This window comes from Anser cygnoides, chromosome 1, assembly GCF_040182565.1.
Source record: "Anser cygnoides isolate HZ-2024a breed goose chromosome 1, Taihu_goose_T2T_genome, whole genome shotgun sequence".
Classification (NCBI taxonomy): Eukaryota; Metazoa; Chordata; class Aves; order Anseriformes; family Anatidae; genus Anser; species Anser cygnoides.
The window spans coordinates 40,022,514-40,044,707 of NC_089873.1; the positions used below are offsets into that span (position 1 = coordinate 40,022,514).

The 22,194-nt window shown below is 41.6% G+C and overlaps 1 long non-coding RNA gene and 1 other non-coding gene across 3 annotated transcripts; one reads left to right on the top strand and one right to left on the bottom strand.

Moving 5' to 3' along the window:
* Positions 1-664: 664 nt before the first annotated feature.
* Positions 665-856, bottom strand: LOC125182952 (U2 spliceosomal RNA). The gene has a single exon (XR_007163838.2). It is a non-coding gene; the product is annotated as a U2 spliceosomal RNA (small nuclear RNA).
* A 4,085-nt stretch (positions 857-4,941) lies between these two features.
* Positions 4,942-16,126, top strand: LOC125182941 (uncharacterized). 2 transcript variants are annotated; one of them, XR_007163785.2, is made up of 3 exons: positions 4,942-5,328; positions 8,616-8,751; positions 15,667-16,126. It is a non-coding gene; the product is annotated as an uncharacterized lncRNA (long non-coding RNA). The 2 variants fall into 2 exon arrangements; XR_007163784.2 differs by lacking the exon at positions 15,667-16,126 and adding an exon at positions 9,615-10,604 and having other exon boundaries at positions 4,946-5,328.
* The last annotated feature ends 6,068 nt before the right edge of the window (positions 16,127-22,194 follow it).

Sequence of the window (22,194 nt, forward strand, 5' to 3'; positions counted from 1 at the left end):
CTGTGCCTTTGCTTTAATAAATTTACTTTAGTTACTTGATCCTTTAAAGTCTTTCTTTAAGTGGTCTGAACTTATTAAGGAAATGGCATGAAGGATGTGATCTATTTGGAAGTCTACTCATTTACTATGTTCATTGATGAAAAGAGAAGAGATCACCTTCACTTACAGTGCAAATATGCAACTGTCTGTGGAGAAGCAGGTGGACAAGGAAGGCTGGTAAGGCTGATGTGGACATCTCTTTCTGTAGGGCTTGGTCATGCCATTCTCTGAATAACTCGATCTCATTCAGCCAAGGACCTGAACATGTGAGTGAGTTATAGAATCACAGAGTCATTAGGGTTGGAAAAGACCTCCAAGATCATCTGGTCCAACCATCCCCCTACCACCAATGTCACCCACTAAACCACGTCCCTAAGCACCACATCCAGCATTTCCTTGAACACCCCCAGGAACGGTGGTGCCACCACCTCCCTGGGCAACCCCTCCCAATGCCTGACTGCCCTTCTGAGAAGAAATGTCTCCTAATTTCCAATCTGAACCTCCCCTGGCACAACTTGAGGCCATTCCCTCTAGTCCTATTGTTAGTTATCTGTGAGAAGAGGCTGACCTCCAGCTCCCCACACCTTTCTTTCAGGTAGTTGTAGAGAGAAGAAGAGCCTCCCGAAGGAGGTGCACCATTTCTGAAAGTACTACAATACCAGGACAATGCGTGGAGTGGAGGGAGCAAGCTCCACATCCAACTCCCAAGACCAAAAATCTGTTTAATATAAAGTCCTCTCATTAAGGACTTATCAGATATTAAACTGATAAGAACAGATACTACACTTGATCTTAGCCAACAGGCCGAGAGTCCCATATAGCAGGTCAAGGATTTTAAGCTTGATTAGATTTCTGAAGAATCATCAGACTTATTGTGAGGCTTCAGGGAAAGAGGGCTGGACAAACAACTCCAAGTCCCAGGAGAGGGAACAGGAGTAGGTCTCGGGCCAGACTCAGCTGTTGTGGTAGAACAGACCATTCATATGGACTGGAGGTGGCTTTGCACAGAGATGCACCTGTCAGTGACTGTTTGCCTTTTCAGGGATATCATTCTTATACTTCAATGCACAAAGAGAGATTGAGCAGGTGTACTAAGATTCTTCCTTATTTTTCTTAACACTGTTTCAGCTACTGTGCTGATATTGTGATAAACATAGTATGAAAACATCATATGTAGAGAATATTAGTTTGCATGTCTTCCAGATTTGCAACAAGGTAGTAGTACAACAAGATAGCAGTGCTTGATAAGTGGGTACAAGAGGACACAAGACAATCTAATCATTAATGACATCAAGAATATGCTACAGATCACTCACTCTTAGGCAGGCACAGGCTACAGCCAAAAAAAGAAAAAAAGATTTGTGTAGAAACTTTGTGTAGGGCTTATCACTCCTGGAAAAAAAATAAAAAAATCTCTTCTTAATTGCAGCTTTGCTCATCACGTTTTGTCCCAGACTGAGCATCCAGCAAAGCCTGTTTGACACCCAGGGCAGGTGGGGAGACAACAGCATTGTTTGCCTTTCAGGTGTCAGCCCCAGGCATGCGGTACCTGCAGAAACCACAGCCAAGCTGTTGGCATGCCGTGCCTGTGCCCATTATTTCTGCTCTTTTTCTGTGGGTATTAGCACAGTGAGGTCTTGGTGCATAATCACCACAAGAAATAAATAAATAAAATAAATAAATAAATAAAAGAAAAAATGGTAGCAAAGCAGTAGTCTAAGGAATCTACCAAGGCAGTGGGGCATTAAGAGTCGCTTCAGCTATCAATTGAAGCTGTCTACCTGGATAACTTGAGGGAGTCAATCACACTCAGGAGCAGGTATTTTGATAGGTCTCATAATAAAATAGCTAAAGATCTGATCTCTTCTGCAGGCATGAAATGTACATAGAATTTCATACTAGGTATTAATCATTTAATTTTATGTAACATTGTTTAGAGCACAGCAACAGGTAAAACTATTCCTGCGCATCATTTTTAATGCTATTTGTTTGAAAATCACAACTACTGTTGCAATTCTGTGCCCAGTTCCAAAAGAGCATACCTATTGTCCACAGTAATACACGTCAGAAGGAAGCAAGAGAAGGCTTAGTGTTTTGTGCCAGCCAGATTAAATAAGTGAGCTCAAGTTACCTAAATCACATGAAATCCTAGGGTAGTTCATCTGTTTTATGCTATGTTGTCCAAATATGTTGCTGGACTGATAGGCTTAGATTTAAGGAATTCCTAAAGAAATCTGAAATAATTTATATTCCATATAGTGACTGCTGATGTGAATTAGTAATATCTTCACCTTAAACTGAAAAATAAAGAATACTCAGCTTCAGGCAAACCAAATCATGCCTTAGATTTGTCCTCTGCATGGTAGACAGGAAGATAACTTAAATAGCAACAGGGGATCTCCCTAAGATAGGGAGATATCTTAAGGAAAACTGCTGTTTGATGGAGGCTTCTAGTGAGTAAAAGAAATGGCAAATGGGGTCCCTGAAGAAAAATGCTACAACGCTTGTCAACACCTTGTCAAAATTAGGTAGATTAAGAGTTCCTTTCCCTCAGCTGGATTTTCACATTTAAACCCCTTTCTGTTTGATTATCTATTCATGCATAAGCAGATATGTTTTCACCATAAGTCCTTTTTGCTTTACATAATCTTCCTTTCTGGCTCCTTAGGGGAAAATAAATGAATAAAATAAATAAATAAAACAAACAAATAAATAAGTAACTCACAGCATTTGTACTCCCCTGGGCCAAATTAGTATCCCTGTGTTTTCGGTACAGAATTCAGTGTAAATTACTTGTGAGTAATGGACATGAGTAGTTAAGGGTGAGGTGCCATGTTTCTGTTTGAATATCTCATTCCCCAATTCTGAAGTGAAATGCTTAACTCTTCCATGTAATATGCCCCAAAGTGCTGATAAAAGTGTACCCACACTGAAGGGGAAAACCAAGCAGAGTTACTCACAGGAAGCAGTTCAAGCAGTTACTCATCAGGAACATTCAAGGATGCATTTTCAACACCAGCCTGGAGCTCAGGGGCTGAACTCAAGGTAACAGAAAGGCACCACCATTCTCAGACTGAATTTGTCTCTCTTTGATAGTCCCTGACACCCATTTGATCAGAGAATGGGACTGACAGTTTTCTCTTTCCTTGAAAGGTGGAATTGGTGGGAGATATATATATATATAACACCTTCCTGGGAGGAGGAGTCAAACTAATGGCTTTGTCTGTGCTGAAGGTCCTGAGCATAGGGCTACAGACCTGGTGGAGCTGCACTGGCTTGAAGACCTCTGCAACTGCCACTGATGTTCTTTCTTCCCAGCATCCCTGAGACACACGTGTGGGAAGAGCAGCAGAACGTCTGCTGGTGGCAGCAGTTATCCTTCTCCTCTTCAGGTGAGGGTGGCCCATTCCTTTGCCAACCTTCCTACAAAACCCTTGGTTTGGACTCTGGCAGCAGATGTGGGCTCAAGTGCCCGCAGGATTTGGATGACAAGCAGCTTTTTATGTTTATGCTGGAAGTGAATGGCAGGGGAAGCGCTGTGTGGATTTTTATTAAGCAGGCACTGGAGGGTGCCTTCTGTACTTCACTCCTCTGTGCACAAATTATTTCAGTGGGGATTCTGTGGTCACAGGGACAGAGTCTTACCTTCCCTGCTTTACCTCTGCATTACAACACTTTTTATTCTCTTACACAAATAGAAACCAGTATTTAAAAGATTACTTTTTGGCTGTATCTACTATACCTTTTGCATCATTTGAGGCTGTTCATAGAAAACCTATACGCAGCACTTTTGCGAATTGAAGTGTGGAAGGAAAGAAAATTGCATGTTTATTTGATTTCTTAATTTTGAGAAGAAGGGATAAGTTAATTAATTGACAATGAGGTTTTAGATTTATCCCATTAGCAATAAGGGCTGGGATAGCTGAGCACTTAACTATTTTTGACATGTCCAGAAGATTGGGTTTTGTTGCATATTGTGTTTTCTCACTTCAGGCTAGGCTACTTTTATATTTGTTTTAATATTTGTTGCTAAGTAATGAGAATGTTAATATTAGCTAACACAAAAGGATCTCTGCTTCCAATAGCTTATACCGAATGATTATTTTGTTAGGAGAATAACGAGATGAACTTGCACTATAGTTACATAGCTCTGATTTCACCCCTTCCCAATAGCTGGTGATAGTGAGATTCAGGGTTTTTGCTAGATTCTGGTAAGATAAAGCTAAAGATCATCTGATGATAATTTGTAGTAATATTGGAGAATGCTAATAAAAATAAAAAAAAAATTAACTTTATCTGGTAATAATTCTTCAGAAATCTAATCACAAGCAGTGATCCCACTGTGCTAAGTTCTGTACCAGAAATTTGCAGTCAAAATACCCAAGGCAACCAGGTAAGATATTTATGCTTAACTCAATGTAGGCTGTGTTCTCTGTGTTTGGAAGAGACGTTTAGCTGTAAACGTATCACTAAGTGAAAGCATCCATTAAATTTTATTTGGTTGCTCCACAGCCAAACTTGCTGTGGCAAAATTCTTCATAAGTCCTTCAATTTCTAATCCCTTTTCCAGGCCAGCAGTGCATCAGGTATGTGGTAGGATAGCTCAAAAGTATTTTTGTATTCCATTCATTTCTCAAATGATTTAATCAAAACCATGAAGAAGTACACCCAGATTTGGTTTGGCTCCCTATATTTAGCAAAACTTAATACCAGGGCTTTATTTCGTCCTAAACTATCTGATTAAATACTGCTATAAATTATTCTGGTTTTAGCAAAGCATTATGTCCTCTTGGGCTCATGTTTCATAACTTTAAGAATCAGAAAAATGAATAATTTTTTCCTCTTGTTTTCAACATTTGCTTAGGTAGGCTTTGTGACATGCCTGCAAGATTCGTAAAAAACAAGTCTTAAGGGGTGGAAGGACATCAGTGACACTTCGTACTGCCCTGATAACAATGGGATTCTATTGTATAACTTAATTCCTCTGTGACACATGCAAGACTATGGAGTACTTTGGGCCGGGCCGGGCCTCAGGAGGCCCCTAGGCCAAACCCATGCTCACAGCAGGGTCAGCTATAAGGCCAGAGCAGGTGGCTCAGGGCTGTATCTGCAACGTGGGCTTGAAAACCTCCAGGGGTGGAGACTGCACAGCCTGCTCCATTGCTGCTTTGTTCTTATGGGGAAAACATTTCTTCTGTCCGGTCTGAACCTGTCTTGCTTCAGCTTATGCCCACTGCCTCTCAGCCTCCGGACACGTGCTGCTGTGAACAGCCTGGCTCCATCTCCTTGGTGAGTTTCCCATAGGTGCTGAGGGGCTGTTGTTGGGTGCTCCCACAGCCACCCCCTCTGCAGGTGAACCAGCCCTGGTCCCTCAGCCTGTCCTCACAGGGCCTGTGCTCTGCGGTGACCCCTGGACTTGCTCCAGTTTATCGGTGCCTTTCCTGCACAGGGCAGCCCCAAACTGGATGCAGGACTCTAGACGTGGTATAAAAGCTGCTGAGTACAGGGAATAACCACTCTGTCCTTCCGACACAGCTCAGGGCTCTGCTCCCCTTTGGTGCTGCCAGGGCTCACTGCCAGCCCATGCTCAGCTCGCGGCCCACCAGTGCTCCCAGGGCTGCTCCCCAGAGCGGCCTCCCCAGCTGCAAGGGCTTCTTCCTCCCCACGGGCACAGCTTTGCATTTGTCCTTATTGAGTTTCATGAGGCTCCTGTTGGCCCATTACTGAAACGTGACCTCAGACAGGGCTGGAAATCAAGTGGGAAACAATTGAAAGGATGAAATTGAATTGAGGGGTTATTCTTGAATCATTCAGGACAGGAATTTAAATACATTAAAGGAAGGCAGACTGTGCAAAGGTATTCCAATGAATCCTTGAAATACCTTGTAAAGTTATAACAGAGTCTTTTGTCAAACTGTGTGTGGTGTTGAGTATAGTGAAAGACCTTGCATTGTGGAAATAGAGCCGCAAACCACCTCACCCAGAGAAAAATCTTCATTGTTTGTCATAGCAAGGAGCCCCATATCTAGCAGTGGTCAGCTACATAAAGTGACCCGTAGGTATCTGATGCTATAGGAGGTGTTGTGCATGCCCTCACACATCTATACATACATACACACGGCATGTCAAAAAAGGACTGACAGTGATTGTTAACGGTGCTGGAAAATGCCAGTGGGACAGGCCTGCAGATGGCTGGAAGCATATGCCTAGAAAATCCCCTACTTCAATATCAAGCCATTAAAATAAAGCAAAACAAATGGAGGCACTTAGAAGGTCCTAAGTATAAACAAATTTACCTAGGCAAAATGCCACTGTTCCACCCACTCAGTAAATTAGGCCTTTTTGAGTGTTATTTAGGATTAAGGAAGGACATGAATTTAAAGTAAAATAGCTATTCTATTTTTTCCATATAAACAAGCTCTTATTTCATTTTTCTCTGTAATTATTCAGAAGCAAGAAAATTAAAAGACTATATTCCCTATCAAAAACCTTTATTAAGTATTTGGCCCAAATGACTTGATTGTATCATTTTAATGAATACAGAAAAAATTAATCAGCACAAAAATTCATTAATTATAACATGGCAGAAAGCCACTGAAACAGACAACAGTGGTTCTTTAACAGACACATAATTACTCAGGCAGACCATTTCAAAGCCATCTTGCAAATTTGTCCAATGTGTGGGCAACAGATTCACCAGGGGTTCATGACATCCCCTCAGTGCTTAGAGCAGTAAAGGGGTCTGCACTTTCCTTTTACAAACATATTTCAACAGGAGTCACCCCACTAAGGCTGGTTTATTCTACAATAGCCTACATACATAAAAGGCAGAGGAGTTTACTGCAAAAAAATGATTTTAGAAGCCATCTCTCTTTTCACAAATACAACTTGATCAAAATTGAAGACTGTGAAAGAAAGTATTGTGCTTGTAACAAAGCCAAAAATATTCATAGAATCATAGAATGGTTGAGGTTGGAAGGGACCTTAAAGATCATCTAGTTTCAACTCCATCCTTTTCTGAAAAATGGATACAATTTAAAGCTACATCAGTGCAACCAGCTACTACAGTCTTCATAAAATGAGCATTAATTTAAATGTCTGTATGGATGATGTATTTTAGATCTGCAGAACTAAGGACATGATGTTGTTTTCCTGAATGCAGTTCCTTTTGTGGTCCATTTTTTCCCCATAAATGCACAGCAATCAACTTCTGAACAAGTATCCCAAACAACAGAAAATACTAAGTCCCTGAAATCTGAAATTCCACTCCCAGCTGCTTAGACAAGAGAAAATTTGAAGAAGAAAAGTGGAACAAAGTATCAGGAAAAACATCCTAAGGACTGAAGTGGTTTAAAATACATGTTGGCTTCTTGCAGAAAATGGGAAAGCTGAGCTCATTTTTTGTCTTTAAGTCTTAACCGATGAAAACAGAGTAGCAAGATTGTGTTGTGGCTGGAAACACCAGAAAACCAGGAGATACAGTTTAGAAATTTGGAGATAATGTTTTAATTAAAAAAAAAAAAAAAGCAATATTCACATTCAGCTTTCAGGTTCTTTCACAATATATAAATATTTTTCTTTTTGAGATTTCTAGTACTATGCTTTTCTCTTCAAGCATTTAGGCTAGAAACTGAGTATGCTTTTCCAGATGAGATTCCCTTTCAGTGCTGGCACTGCAAGGGAAACAGGTGGAGGGGGACCTGGGCTGAGCCTCAGGGAGGCTGCAATGCCAAAACTGCAGCTCACATCCCTGCACTGGTGTATGAGTGGGAGACCTGCTGGTCATTTCCATGGGCCTATCTTCAGATGGTCTGACGTGGGTTAATTCTGCAGAAGTCAATGGGATTGTGTTGATTCCCACCATCTGGGTATTTGGCTAAATCACTCCCTGGCAGAGTAACATAGTTATAAGGGTGCCAGCGCTGTTCCACTGTCACTCTTTGTGGGTTGATTCTATATTTGCTGAAAGAAAACAATAATTGAAGCACTGATATTTGCTTGACAGATAATACTCATGGCAACAATCTCTCAAGCGTTTATTGTGTACACAGTTATTGAGAACACTGACAGTTTTCCTTTACTTGATGACATAATAAAATACTATAATTAGTACAAAATGTACTGAGCATTCAAAATTTAGTTGTCCAGTGATATTCATTGTTGTGATGGACAGATTTTAGAGGAGAAGGATGGATTTACTTTAGTGGTATTTACATATGTTTTACAATTGGCACTGACTGATTTGCAGTAGCCAAAGGTAATGTGATTTCCAGACTTTGTTTCCCAGTCGGGACCAGTTACATTTGTTTTGAGGTTTCGCATTAATCTGTGTAATCTATTGTGTAAATTACTGTTTGTTTAATCACAGACAGGTACGTTTCCTACAACAAATAACAAATCCTTGGTCTCTCGTTCCTGTTGTATGTCACTGAAGAGAAACAGTGACTTGTCTCTGCATGCTTTGATGACTTTATGATCACAAAATAGGAAGTAAGGTCAGTTTTCTCCGCAGAAGGAGGCTGTGCTAACACCTTGTCATTCATGGGAACAAGGTTGCTTTTCTAATTTTGTTACAGATAAGTGCTGTGACAGTGCAATGGAATCTGAAGGAGTGAACAGTAGGAAGAGGACAATGTTCATTCTATGAAGACAGAAATGGTTCAAAGAACCCCCAAAGAATCAGTGAAGGGGATAATGACATACAAGACTCTGGTAACTCTTCCCTGCTACTGCTTAGCAGAATATTCACTGGGTTTTGATTGCTTCATCAGCCATTTACCATAAAGCATCAAATTGCCACATAACTCTTTTGATAGATAGACAGCTATAGAACAAATTCATGCACACCTTAAACAGCATGCACCCAGAGTGCTTGCTGAGGTGCATCCTCATCAGATATTAAACCCAGGTAAGCACTGGGCTCTGAGGCTTGAAAACTGTGTGGATCATTAAAGATCCCCTCTATATGTAATCTTTAACTCTGACCCTGGAAGGTCAGAGTGCAACAGGGTGGTTAGGTTCACTTTGGGCTTGAAATGAGAGAAAACCATTAGGAAATTGCTGGTTGTGGCACTTAGATCACTGCTAATTCTGGAACTGCAGAATGGCAGAGTGAGGAAGGGGCTTCTGGAGGTAGTCTGGTCCAAGTCCTGGCTTGTAGCAGATCCACTGAAATCAGGTTGTTCAATATCTTATCCAGACAAATTTTGAGTATCTCAGATGATGAAGATGGTATATTCTATATTCTGTATGGTCACTCTGGCCCAATGTTGAGTGCCCTCCCAGTGAATATTTGTTTCTCCTAATCTCTAATTGGAATTTCTGGCTTTGCAACTTGTGTGTCTTGCCTCTCATCCTGTCTTCAGGAAGAGTCTGTCTCTGCCTTCTCTGTACAATTTTATTAGGTAGCTGAAGACAGCAAGAAGACTCTTCCTTAGCAGTGTCTTTTTAAGATTGTGTAAACCCAGCTCACAGTCACACCTTGTAGGCCATGTGCTCCTGAGGTCACTGAGGTCCAGGAAGAGCGAGATGAGGCACAACAACTCTTCCCTGCTCTTCCTTCCCTCTTTTTCCAGTGCTCAAATAAGGTTTTGGTGCTGATGCTGGAGGTCAAGAGTAATGAGGAAGAGAAAGACTACTAAGGCAGCTGTGAACGTTGGCAGGCTGCTGGGACCCATGTCTATGAATGCAATAAACTAACTTGCAAGCCCAGGCTTAATGCGAAGTGACTAGTTAGAGAAGACACATGCAAAAGTCATCCTGGTTTGGACCAGAGCCTCAACTCAGAGTCACACAAGCTCTTTGAGAAAAGAGATGATGCCTCCCATGTAAGGCTTCTTTGCCACAAAGAACTCGTCATGTGCAGATGCTGTTTATGCTCACCACAGATATATTTAGAATAATTTAAGGAAGGTTTTAAAAGATTTTATTGTAACTCTTGCTGGTATTCTTCCACCTGCAAGTCCACACTGTGACATATAAAGCATGTACCAAGAAAAGAGAGGAGATATGTGCTGATAGTACAAGGGCTCACTGAGTGCACCTCTGACAAGACTGGGTTACGTGAGGCAGGCTGTCTTCACAGATCAGTTCCCCATGCATGCCTATCCAGTGCAGCAAACCTTTCTTCCAGTGACTGCATGACTGTGCTGTTAAATATAGAACAACTGATGGTATAAAACAAGAGTTTAGCTTCAGAGGTGAGGTTTTGATTCTGCCAAACTTATTTTCATTCTTTAAAAAACCGTAAGCCTGAATAGGGTAAAGGGGATGGAGAAGAACAGAAGTACCTCTGTTCTTAACTGCCTCTTCCACTGCACCATGCAGCCAGGTTTTCATGACTGTCCCTTAAGACATGCTGGAGTGGCTGCACTCCCGTGGAGCTCCCAGAACCTTGCTCTCAGCACATGCAGATTGCTTGTTTAACACACTTTCCCAATACCCACAGTAACTGCTCCAATACAGCATCACCCATCAGCCTTCTGGGACACTGCTTGCTTGTAAAAATCCCATGAACATCTGAGGGGACATAGCAATTCCTTGCGCCTGTCAATCTGTTATTTAGTCCCCAATGCACACAGCATGGTGCAGAAGCATTTTCAATAGTACGAAGTAAAGTCTTGTTAATCTCTGTAAAGGCCAGAAATAGTTCTTCAATCATCCCAATTTAATGGGTTATTCTTGTGCAAGCATAGCAATGTCTACAAATTCAAGGTAGTTGTGGATTCCACAGAATACTAACTGAGATACAGGGGCTTTCATGGCACAATCTAGTGAATCATAAAGATATGCATGTACAAGCAGTTTTAAAATTTCAGTTTAAACATCAAATTGCTGTGCAACATCAACATAACTTTGTCACAATGTTTAGTGGGAAACACTTAGAGCAAAATATTACCCTCTCAGCCAAATGCATGTCAGAAAGAAATATTCACATCTTTCTGGGTGGCTGTAGATTCAAACAGGAGCTAAGAAAAAATACAACATTTTTAACGTAAGTGTTTATTTTTGGTTGATTTTTAATGAAACATTTGACAGTCCTGAAGCACAAATATCATTATTTACTGCAGGATTTAATTAAAAGTTGCCTATTTTAGACAAAAATAATGCATCTGTCCTGAAATACCACTGCTATAGTACACAGGCAAAAGAAATATGGGAACACAATTTTGAAGTGCATTTTCTGTATGTATGGCTCTGAAGTCCTATTTATGGGACAAATTCAAGAAGCTGTAGAGGTGATCTCTGTGGGCGAGGAGTTTATACAATTGGGTAGGAGAACCAAGCAGGATTCTGTTGTGGTTTAACCCGGCTGGCAGCTAAACACCACACAGCCGTTCGCTCACCCTCCCCCCTCCCTCTCTGGGATGGGGGGAGAGAAACGGGAAAGTGAAGCCTGTGAGTTGAGATAAAGACAGTTTATTAAGACAGGAAAATAATAATAACAATAATAATAATAATAGTGATAATGGTAATAGTATTAACAATAATAATGTGTAAGAAAACAAGTGATGCACAATGCAATTGCTCACCACCCGCTGACCGATGCCCAGCCTATTCCCGAGCAGCCGGCCCCCCCACCCCGGCCAGCCACCCCTATATATTGTTTAGCATGACGTCAGATGGTATGGAATACCCCTTTGGCCAGTTTGGGTCAGCTGTCCTGGGTCTGTCCCCTCCCAGCTCCTGCTGCACCCCCAGCCTGCTCGCTGGCAGGACAGAGCGAGAAGCCGAAAAGTCCTTGGCCTGGTGTAAACACTGCTCTGCAACAATTAAAACATCAGCATGTTATCAGCGCTCTTCTCATCCTAATCCAAAACATAGCACCCTACCAGCTACTATGAGGGAAAATTAACTCTGTCCTAACTGGAACCAGGACAGATTCCTACAAGATCCATGTCTTGTTGTCACCTTCTTTCCCCCCATGGGGAATGGCTTGGCTGGCTGTTCCATATAGTTGTAGAGTCTTGTTTACAAACTTATTTAGAGTCTTATTTTTTGGGTTATGGCCCAAAACATTCGTTGCACTGAGCTGTCAGTGTGTGGCTAGGTAACTTTATCTTGCACTTAGCTGTTGACAGAGGCCTTATGGTGGTTCGCGGAGCTTTGGGTCAGCACTGAGGTGAGCATGGGCCCACAGGGGATTCCCTTTGTGGGAGCTGGACGAAGTTCCCTGTAGGTCCTAATGGACCCCTGTGTTATGAAGGCAGTCAGAGAACTGTACGCATGCTCCCAATACTGGATGTCCTAAATGGAGAAAATGCATATTTCACTGTTAAGTTGGTGGAATCAGCTGCCTTTAGGAACAGATCTGGCCCTCTCCGTGGGCGAACCTTTTAAATTAATAATTTGGATGAGTTTTCTGCTGATGTCCTTAAAGTGAACTGCTGGCCAGAAATGTTTTTTATAAGAAAAACAGAGAATAACAGGTGTGATACACACACTTCTCCCTTGAAAACAATGTCACACTACAGGTGCATGAAAAGCCCATGTTTTTAATCTTTCCCAGTTAAAGTGCATAATTTCAAGGATAGGCTGTATGCATGCACATGGAAAATGTGCAACATTCCCAGCAGCTCCAGGAGACTCAGGACTTCCCAGAACTCCTCTTGAACTGATCTTAATGGATAATACCACACATTTCTTCCAGTTGCTTTTCCAGTAGCACTGCTGTGAAGAATAGCTTTCCTTCACATGGGCAGCCTCAGTTTCCAGTCAATGTGTTTCTCACACTGAACCTCAGAAGAGGAGACTGAAAGAAGTAGGGTCCTGATCATCTTTGTACTCAAGTCCAAGGCAATCTGCCCATCCTTGGCCTTCACATGTATCACTGTTTGCATTAGGTTAGGAGGGTATAAAAATGCTGCTGGCATCTCCCCTTAGGAATTCCCTTGATGATGGGGGTTAATTGGCAGGGCTCTGGGGAAAGCAGAAGGCAGCTCCCTTTCCTCTACAGGGACTCAGCTGAATAACTCAAGCTCCCTCAGCATTCACACAGCCTCACTGGATGATGGACCAGGATTTAAAGCAAACAAGCTGGTAGCTTAAAACGGACAAAACCAAACAAAAACAACCTTGTTGGTATGTGAAGTCAGGATCCTCCAGCCAAAACTAGACAAGCAAATAAGTGATGTTGTGAGGGGCGCGTGCTCCCTGAGCAGACCCTGGCGTGTTCGGTGGGAATTGCTCCTTTGTGTGATGAAAACCAGGTCATTTGCTGAGCATCTAAATGTGGACTTTGGAGCCTGACAGAGGGCTGATGTGGTTTTTCTCTGAGGAATTCTTGGCCTTATGTTACGTGCTTGCAAGAACACACGCTTCTTCCCCCCCATCCCCTAAGAAGAAAAATAAAAAAACACAACTGCTGTAAATCAAGGAAAATTCATAACTTGCTTGAGGTATAACAGCTGTTGATTTAAGGCTCAACATCTTTGGTAGCACATTGCTGCTAGGAAGATAAAAATCTTTTTGACAAAGTTGTGACCATAAAAATTGCAAGGCTTTAGTCAACATTTAGAGAGGATTTGCATCTCCCTTATAATAAATAACAATAATAATAGCTCACATTTATATGGTGCTTCCCAGATTCAAAATGTTTTACAAACACCCACTAATTAATCTTATTGAAATACTTCCCCTTGCAATACAGTGATACACAGTCCAAAATGTATCTCATAAAGAGGGCTGATGACTCATAAAATGCAGCATTTTCCTCGGTGTGTGACTATCACTGGCTTTTAAAATGGCATATATAAAAATCACACACCTTTATATTTTTGCAGCCCATTCTTCAATTACTACAACTGTGCAGTGGCCGCTGTGCTTAATTTGGGCTGGGAGCATGACTGGAATCAGATCTCCAGTCTGGTTCTCTGCTCTGAGGTTCGTTCATGTGATGGGGGATTTGTGGAAGTCAATGTCAGCCTGACAAGGCTAATCACCCCCAGCTCCTGCTTAAGGTCTGCTGACAAAATGGGCTGCTCTGGAAGGCAGGTCAGAGCAGGTGCCAGTCCTTGGGGAGCAGGGGGCTGCTTCCCTCTCTGTAAGGTCTGCAGAGGCCAGGGAGGGAGAATAGCATTGGCAGCTCTTGTAAATATGCCCCGAAGCCCTTGCTATTCAGTTTTGGGAATGTAAAAGAGACCTGGAAATGATATGTACCAAATTTGCCTTCCTTTTTTATCCCCTTCCTTGTGCATCCCATCTCATACCTATTTTACATCTGTTCCCAAAGAAACATGAATCAGGCCTATGGTGGTGAAAAAGGGTTTTTGCTAGCACAGTTTCTAGCACATATCTCTTGACTGACACCTAATATTTTGGTGAGAATCCCACCAGTCAAACCACACCATTGACTTACTGTTGATGGTGGCTGATTGAGTTTTTACTGCTGCTGCCCAGCAAAAAAAATCTCTATGTCCCCAGTGCAGAGGACACGTCCTCTAAAGCTGGAAGCACAAAACAGGGTTGTAACTAAGGATGTGCTTCTCTCAGTGTATGAAGTACTTTTATGCAACAAGATCAGGTAACTTCATAGCTTTCAACATTGTTTACTGTTACTTACTTAAAAATTAATGTAGGCAAAAATCCCATAACATTTAAATTGTCTAAAGATAAAGTAAAACTCAAGCCAGCCTTTGCACCAGACACACATACTAATGACTCTTCACGCTAACATACTTTACTTATTCTTTGACTTACTAATTACAGTTACAACTGCGGTATCAGTTTTTACAGTAGGTGGTAAGGTAATTGCAAAGCTGTGAAATTATCTTGTAGGATGGGATCATTGTTAATAATTCTGTTTTCACTCTGTAGAAATTTTGAAAGACCGTGTTTTAGGTCTTGACTCTTATTTATATGAATGCTGTTTTACTCCATATAAGTAATACCAGAAGCATTTACAGTGAATGCAAAAATAGTTTACCAAGTCTACAAGGCCTTTTTATGAGAAACATTTATGAGAATTAGGCTGTTGCAGCTCTTGTTTAGCTCAGTTTATCCACTCTTGGTTTAAATCAGTTCTTTGGTGAAGAAACTGAAACCTGTGGAGCTTGCTCTCCTCCCACAGCCAGGTCTTGCTTTTGACACTGCAACAAAAGAGACGATGGCATCCAAAAAAAATTTCAGTAAATGCCAGTATGTGTCCTTCTGGGTAGCAGCTGTGCCATTCAGTCCTGCCAGTCCCAGTACATCACAGATCCTGTGGCAGGTCTGGATCCAAAGCCTCAGCTGCCCTCAGCGACTTGCTGAGGCTCCAGGAGAGGATATCCACCTGCTGCAAGGAAAGCCTCTGTGACAGCACTGGGGAGGATGGACCTGGATGCATCCAACCATAGCTGCCAGCCGCAGTTATGTAGCCTGCTCCTTTCCTCCTGCCCTGATATTGGCAGTCCTTCTTCCCGTGGAGTAGCTGTGGGTTTCCAGCAGAAGCCCTTCCCTGAATAAGCAGGCTTAGGGGTGCCTGTAGGCTCTAGCCAGTCTTGAAATGCTTTTTCTCAGCTGTGAAATGTCACTTTGAACAAAGGGGGTGATGTAATGAACTGAACTTCTTCTCCTGTGTATTCAGTCATAAATGATGACTCCTGACTAAAATACATTTGCTATGTTTTCATTCTGTTACCGCTGAAGAACCACCATTACTGTGGAAGTGTGAGCGCGACGATCTCCAATTTGTTCTTCGTCAGCAGAGAAACTGCCCGAGTTCAGGCTGCAGAGCTCTTATCCCTGGTGTTGCATGAAGCTGGATATGAGAAGCCAGCTTTCTGCTCCCAGACCAACTTTGCAGGATTGCCCATTAGCAGAAGATAAGTTTTCTTTGTGGCTTAAACAGATCTGATCTGACAGTTGTCAACACGCGGGATGTGCATGTGGAACCTTTAAGACAGAAGTTCTGAAAAGTTACTTTTTAGGCTAGAAACTGTACTTGAAGCAATAACGCATGCTGCTTCAGTGTTAGGTATGTTTTCTAGATTCTACTGATCTACTTTTTGTATGTTATCATATTACACAAATGATGTTTACATCATTACTCAGGGCATATTGACATGACCTCATACTTACAGAGTAATCCCTGTGCTTTATTTACACATTTGGGAATGATTGTGAGTATTTAGCTAAGATTTCCATTTAAGCCTGAAAATAAATATTTGAGAAATCCAAGCATGAGTTTGTTGTTCAGACTATTCTTTATATTCAGGGCTGAGCACAGAGCCCTTTTCACATTTTTATGCTGGACCACTGTCAGCTGGCTGAGGGGAAGAATAATGAAAACTTTGCTGGTAAGCAGGGATCAGCACTGCTCACCAGGTTTAATTCATGGAAGTGCTAAGGAACTGAGATAAATTTAAATGTAACCACTTGGTGATAAGTCGTAAACAGGTAAAGATAAAAAAGTACTATCATATGACTGGAAATTGGCATGAATCTAGTACATAACAGTTAATACCTCCCTATTTCTAAGTATCAACCTACAAAAATGCTCAGAATGGATACTTAGGCTACTCTACTGTAAAAAGGGTAAAACCTCAGAATGTACAGAAAACCTCCTGAGAAACAGGTCAGAATGTGGGTTTAGCTATTAATCATAAAATCATAGAATCACAGAATGGTTTGGGTTGGAAGGGCCCTTAAAGCCCACCCAGCTCCAATCCCCTGCCATGGGCAGGGACACCTCCCACCAGACCAGGTTGCCCAAAGCCCCATCCAGCCTGGCCTTGAGCACCTCCAGGGATGGGGTATCCACAGCTGCTCTGGGCAGCCAGTGCCTCACCACTCTCAGTGTAAATAGTTCTTCCTAACATCTAATCTAAACCCACCCTCTTTTAGTTTAAAGCTGTAACTCCTTTTCCTGTGACTCCACTCCCTGACAAAGAGTCCCTCCCCAGCTTTCCTGTAGGTCCCCCTTAGGTACTGGAAGGCTGCAATGAGGTCTCCCCAGAGCCCTCTCTTCTCCAGACTGAACAACCCCAAGAAAGTGGAAAATTTAGGAAATTTAGGAAATTAAGGAAATGTAGAGACTGGGAGCCCAAACAGAGGTGTCTTACATCACACCGCTCTTCGAGTCATTATTTTCCTTCAAACCAGAAGGACAGCTCTGCATTTTACAGTCCGGCGGGTAAAGCCTCAGCCAAGAAATGGGAAACACAGGGTCAGCCCTCCTTTCTTCCTGAGGGATTCAGAGCCACATCTCCATAAGCCAGGAGAGAGTGCTATGTTATAATTTATTCTGAGAGATACAGATCTGAATTTTCTTCAGGAAAATAACTGTGACACTGAGGCTTTTATCGTCACAGTTTTGAGTTTAAGCATGTAGGTTACACCTAAATTCCCTTCTGGGTACCCAGACCAGAGTTCCACTGGCACAGAAATGACATTATGACAGTATCTGTATCAGTACAGTTTTGACCTTAGTATTACCTCCTTTGATATCAACAGGTCTTCTGAAAAAGCTGCTGGAGAGAAGTAGTTTTTGGTCTTGTCATATGAGAAGCAGAAATAAAACTGCTTATGGAGGAAGAGTTTTTAACAAGCAGTTGTAATGCCCCTCCTCGGTCTCATCACACGCTCTTCTCTCACCTCATATGCTATTATTAGAATTGTTTTATATATTTTATATATATATTTTTTCTTTAATAAGTAAAGCCTTTTATATTGTTTTGATTGAAATTAAAGCAGTAACAGAGAACAATTCTAAAACATTTATTAAATGAAAAGAAAACATATTTAACTACTTTTAACCATGTCTACTTATCTGAAGAAAGATGAGCATCTCTGCAGTCCTGGAAGCCCTGTAGAGCATGCCATTTTCTACATCCTTACTCTTAGAGATCTGAATAGTTAGGATAACCCTGTGTAAATTTAAGCCTCCTGTAAAAGTTTCTTCTTCCTATGCATTACCATTATTTATTTATTTTAAATTTCAAAGGCAAAAGACTTGCTATAGTCAAGTATAGTTCACCCAAGCTAAAACAGACCAATATTTTACAACTAAAATAGCATTGGATGGAAAGAACAGAAAGAAATAAATCAGCTTGTGAATGATTATCATTCACTTTACATAGTGAAAAACAAATATAGCTGTCATTTTCTAACATCCATTGAAAAAAATATTGAAAATGTGTATCATTCTTGAACCTAGCAAAGACATAAAGAGCTGCCTAATACTGTTATGCACATTACTTGTATAATATATATTACCAAGGGGAAAAAAAAGGAATGAACTAATGAGATGGTTTAAAGTTGTAAAAGTGGCTTATCATATACCACAATCATAAAAGACTCATTTGAAAGAGAGAAAGAAAGAAGAAAAAATCAATTAAAAGTAACCAAAGTAAATAGCATTTGTTTCCATCTTCCTACACTGCCTTGCAGCCACTGTATCAAGCAGAGGAAGGAGTAGGTGGGTGTGGGTGTTGTAAAAGTCCAATGTTGGAATTGGCTTAGATCCTCAGATTTCTGAAATGGTTTATAACACTGAAGTGTTATTTTCAACGGATGCCAACGTAATTACGTGGATTTTTCTTCTGAAAATTCTCCAAGAGAATAAAAAAAATACTACTTTTTTTTTTTTTTTGCTAACTCAGTGGATTGGAGTACAAAAACAAAGCAAACAATAAGTCCACATCCAGTGGACTTGCTTGTGTGTCGCATGTGGAGCTTTGGTGGCCCAGATAAATGAACAGGGTTGCTTTCCATAGGACGTCATTGCTTTTCAAAACACCCTGGCTGGGAGTCAGTCATGCTGAATTTTGTTCCTCACTCCTTATTGACCAGTCTGAATATTGAGCCAGGTGAACTCCCTGTGCAGTTTGGTGGATTCAACTGCATGATTCATGCTTGCCTTCCTATAATTAGACCAAGTCTACATTTCCCAGGGGAATGTTACAATGATCAGTTCACAATAAGTCTCCAGCCCACAAAGTTTTGGACCAGGTGCCTAATGTAGAAAGACTTCTCAGTAAGTGTCGGTCATCCCTTCTACTACTCAACGGTAGTTCAGCCTGGTTTCTGGCACTTTGTAGCTCGTCACTACTGAAATATGTAAGAATTGCATAATCACTGTTTTGGATTCCAAAATTAGCTCAGTTGAGAAGTTGCCTATCTTAAATGCTTCAAATGGCCCTTTCCAGAACGTGATCAATGGCCAACTGACATGTCCGGGGTGCTGACAGCTAATGAAACACACTGATGAGAAGTCTGCTCACAAAGATAAAGGGAAATTTATGTAATTTGGTTAGACATTAAAAATGAAGTCCAGTTTCCTTGGAGCAGTTGCTGATCACACATTAATTATCCTTTAGAAAAGACCTTTACCGAAGACTAATAAGGTTTAATCCTGTTGAGGTGAAAATAGTTGTCTTATATTTTTCAGTAGTCAACATATAATAGCTTGCTTCAGAAAAAAATGGCAGATGCCATATTTAAGAGGAAGTAATGAGTTGTACAGAGTTCTGCTCCTTCAGAGGACCTCAGGAAGCACAGGACATGAATTATATTCTAATTTGTAGTATCCTAACTGTGTCAGTTTACACCAAGAAGTAAAACCTTTTTCATATAATATACCTGACAAGCATCTATTATAGCATCCTGCAGAAGCAATTTCCAGAGAGATGTATTTTGTTGCACAGTGTTATTAAAAAGTTAAGGAAATTGGAGAGTATATTTGACAGATAAAATTAGAAAATTAATGGAAATGGATAATTCACTCGGATATTCAGAAAAAAATGTATGAAGGAGCAAATACAGAGGCACAGGAGAGGAAATGCTTCGATTTATGAAGAGAAAAGTGAGTGTTACTACTGGTTTGCTTTCTTTTTCCTTAGTATTATAACTTCTATACATGCATACAGTAGCTCCAAGAAGTCCTAATCAAGACTGGAATAATTTTTTTTAATATATCCTTTATATATACTAAAACTGACGCACCCTGGTTCTCTCTTCTTCCCTCTCCTTCCCCACAAAATACATTTATAGTTTCTACTCAGAGTAAGAAGCACACAGATTGTAACTGAATGCTAAATACAATTATCATTGCAACAATTACACCAGTTTTGCTTTGCTCAGAGAGAGCTTCATAGTGTCATGTAATGTGAATTGTTTCCTAGTTTGTGAGGAAAGGCATATAATAATTTTGTTTTCAGTATAAATTGTTCTCCATTTCCTGAAGCAGTCTTGGAAAAATATGTGAAATAGTTTCTAGTTTTGCTTAATTCCTTTTAAATAAAAGATATGAAGTGTATGTGAGATGGGTGCATCTGTGCACATTTCAAATGCCATAATATGAAGTTCTGTGCATGCCTGTTCATTTTGAAGCCACTGGTAAGGCTCAAATTGTTTTTGAACTTTTAGTCTGCCATAGGAATACATACTGACACATGATAGTGTGGTGGTTTCACCCTACTGGCCAAGTAAAGTTCACCACATTGCTCTCTCACTCCCTTCCTCAAAGGAAAAAGGGGAGGAAATATGATGAAAAAGGCCTTCAGGGTTGAGATAAGAACAGGGAGAACACTCACCAATTGCCATCGTGGGCAAAACAGACTCAGCATAAGGGAGATTATTATAATTTATTGCACATTACTAACAGACTAGAGAAGTGAGAAACTAAAAGCAAACGACAAACACCTTCCCCCATTCACCCTCTTTTACCTCCTCCCTCTGAACAGTGCAGGGAAATGGAGAGTAGGGGTTGTGGTCTGTCCATAGCACTTCATCATCTGCCGCTCCTTCATGGTCACTCTCTGCCCCTGCTCCATGTGGGGTCCCTCCCATGGGATGCCGTCCTTCCCAAACTGCAGCTCTTCCAGAACTGCTCCCACACGGCTCCGTACCACGGGGTCCATCCCCCAGCAGCAAACTGCTCCAGCACGGGTCCCCCACGGGCGGCAGCTCCCCCCAGACCCCCTGCTCCTGCGTGGGCTCCTCTCCACGGGCTGCAGCTCCGGCCCGGGGCCTGCTCCTGCGGGGGCTCTCCATGGGCCGCAGCCTCCTCCAGGCCACATCCACCTGCTCCACCGGGGGCTCCTCCACGGGCTGCAGCGTGGAGATCTGCTCCGTGTGGGACCCATGGGCTGCAGGGGGACAGCCTGCTCCACCAGGGGCCTCTCCACAGGCCGCAGGGGAATTGCTGCAATGTAATATAGCGGCTACTGTGTAAGTGAAAAGTCTTACATCAGCTGCAAGCTGAAGTGTTCAGGGTTTTTGTCAACAGAATATCTCTCCAGGAGGATGCTTGGTTTACATGGTATTGGTCATATTCTGCGTGAGAAGATGTTTTTTACATCATTTTCTTAATTAAATTTTATTGAGCAAAAAACCATTTACAAGAAATTATTTTCAATACTTGGCACTTCATAAAGTACTCTTTTAGATTATGGTTATTATGTTTATCTCCAGTTTTGGGAGGCAGTACAAGAAGACAACAATAAAATAAACTACCATCCGTGGTGCACATCAGATGTGGCTGTGACTTTCCCATTGTGCCCCTTTTCCTGGCACCCAGTCAAGTTCCTGACAACACTGATTCAGGTTCTCGTTCTTACTGAGCATCCCGTCTATTTCTGCAAAAAGCCTTTTGGCTCAGCTGGCCTCCAAACAGGTGTATCCCTTTTTTCTGCACCTCATTAGGCACCTCGCCAAGGACAAAAAGGCTGATTCACCTCTCCTGTCAAACTGTATCTTTTGAATTGGCACTTTTTAAAGTGAGATCTGGTATTTTGCTGGTGCATCTGGGCTCAAGTTTGGGAGACGACAGAGCAATCCTGGTTATCCCAGAAATAAAATTCTTAAGCTTTTATGATGACATTAAAACACAGTTCTTTCTTCCTGTACACCTCACCAAAAATACAAAAATACATATTGTATTTCAGGCCTTTCCAGCAAGACTTGACTACATACTACCACATTGACTACATACTACCACTACATACTGCCATGCCCCACTGCCAGCAAAGCTCATGTTCTTGAGGGACCAAGCCTTGCCCATCCTCTGTTCAGATTCCCTCAAAGTGGTTTCTCAAGGTATTTAAGATTCCTTCTGCTTCAGTGGCTTACCAGTCAGCAGGAGGCCATCTCACTCTCTCTTCATCCCTTTCAGGGTATTTTTATAGGAAGAGAGCTAGGGACAAATGCTCTGCATTGAAAGTAATCCCTGTACTG